The sequence below is a fragment of the Pteropus vampyrus genome, unplaced genomic scaffold (assembly GCF_000151845.1).
Source record: "Pteropus vampyrus isolate Shadow unplaced genomic scaffold, Pvam_2.0 Scaffold19, whole genome shotgun sequence".
NCBI classification, from domain to species: domain Eukaryota; kingdom Metazoa; phylum Chordata; class Mammalia; order Chiroptera; family Pteropodidae; genus Pteropus; species Pteropus vampyrus.
Genome location: NW_011888800.1, coordinates 9,865,221 through 9,867,208, shown reverse-complemented (window position 1 = coordinate 9,867,208; position 1,988 = coordinate 9,865,221). Strand labels below are relative to the sequence as shown.

At 35.7% G+C, this 1,988-nt stretch overlaps 1 protein-coding gene across 1 annotated transcript in view; it reads right to left on the bottom strand.

Annotated features, from left to right (window-relative positions):
- Nucleotides 1–1,988, bottom strand: part of SLC28A2 (solute carrier family 28 member 2) — a 31,132-nt gene that overhangs the window by 27,253 nt on the left and 1,891 nt on the right. The window lies entirely within an intron of this gene.

Here is a 1,988-nt window from a genome sequence, read left to right as displayed (position 1 = left end):
GGGATGAGGGGAGAGGGATGCTTTCAAATAGCCTAGTCTTCTTTGTTCTCAGCAGATACAGGCCTTACGTTACAGAAATTTAGCCTCTCCGGCCTGTTATTTTCACTTCAGTGCATCTCTGATCGCTTCTCAGACTCCTTCACTAACATCTCAGGAAAAACTGGCCTTCCCACTTACCAAGGCAAATTCTCCAACTCTTAACCTAATTCCACTTCCTGATGGTTTCTAAGGGCCTTTTTTTTTCTTGATGCATCTGTCTAAAGATTGATTTTTTTTAATGAATTTACTTAAATTAGTTTCAAGTATACAGTACATTGGTAAGACATCTATATTGTTCATAAAATGGTTCCCCCAATTGCTCCCTCCCTCCCCTGGCCCTCCACTTAGCCATCATATTAATGCTAATTGCATTCCCTGCGCCATGCTCCCCATCCTCGTGTCCAACTATCAACTACTAATTTGTACTTCTTTAATCCTTCACCCCATTCTCCCAGCCCCCAACCCCCCTCCCCTCTGTCTGTCACCAAATTGTCCACTATTTTTGCAAGTCTATTTTTGATTAGTTTGTTCTTTTTGTTCCTTAGATTCCACATGTAAGTGAAATCATATGGTATTTATCTTTCTCTGTCTGACTTATTTCACTCAGCATAAAAACCTCTAGGTCCATCCATGTTGTTGCAAATGGTAGGATTTCATTTTTTTAATGGCTGAGTAATATTCCATTGTACATATGAACCATAATTTCTTTATCCAATCGTCTGTTGATGGGCATTTAGGTTGCTTTCATATCTTGGCTATTGTAAATTGTGCTGCCATGAATATTGGAGTGCATAGATCTTTACGAATTATCCTTTTGGTTTTCTTTGGATAAATATCCAAAAGTGCAATTGCTGGGTCAAAAGGTATATCCATTTTTAATTTTTTGAGAAACTTCCATACTGTTTTCCATAGCGGATGTACCAATTTGCAATCGCACCAACAATGTATGAGGGTTCTCTTTTCTCCTCATCCTCACTAAGGGCCTTGTTTTGACAATTATTTATCTCACTATCTAGACACCCTTCCATCACCCATTCCTTCACTTTCTCTGACTCTCCTAGCTTCTTTTTTCAATTATCAGATGTGCTCAAGTTTACTACTTAAAAACAAACAGCCCTCACCACCACCAAACTTTTTTGAATTCTCAACAACAGAAAGAACCCTCCCTAAAATGTTTATGTTTTGCTAAATTGCTTTATAGAAATGGCTAGATTTAGAAAGAGTAATGAAAAGAAAAAGAAGCTAAAATCAGTTTATTTTGAAGGATCAGGTTAAGGATTTCCTGACAAATCAACAACAGGAGTAAGAGAGGATAGAGACAGGAGTCTGAGTGTATGTCCTGAGAATGGCTGGCCTTTAATTAATCACTATTCTTGTCAATTCTACTCCAAAAGTGTCTCTGGGCTTTAACTTTTCGAATATATTCTCACATGTCCACATTAATCTATCTGTCTTTCTATCTATCTATCTATCTATCTATCTATCTATCTATCTATCTATCTATCTATCTATCTAGGTATCTATCTATCTATCATCTATCTATCTATATAAATTTATGTTTAGAAGTAAATTTCTGGAGAAGAAAATAGAATTTAAAATTTTATTTTCTCTATGAAGTCATTGTTTATTCTTAAAAATAAAGAAAAAAAAACAAAAACAACCTTTTGTTTGGGAGCTACTCTGGATCATATCCATTTCTTTCCTTTAAAAACTATTCAATATCCTCTTCTAAGCTTCACAATATATGACTTCTGCATTTTTTTATAAATATTCAAACCTTTTTCCACACCATGGAATATGGCTTCTATCTGACCTGCTTTACCCAAACAACTTTCTTAGACATTACTTCTGAGACCAAAACCATGATGAAAATCAAAGATTTTTCTTACTCCTCCTTCCTTGACCCCTGTCACACATAACACTGTGGACTATGCCTTCATTCTTGATAC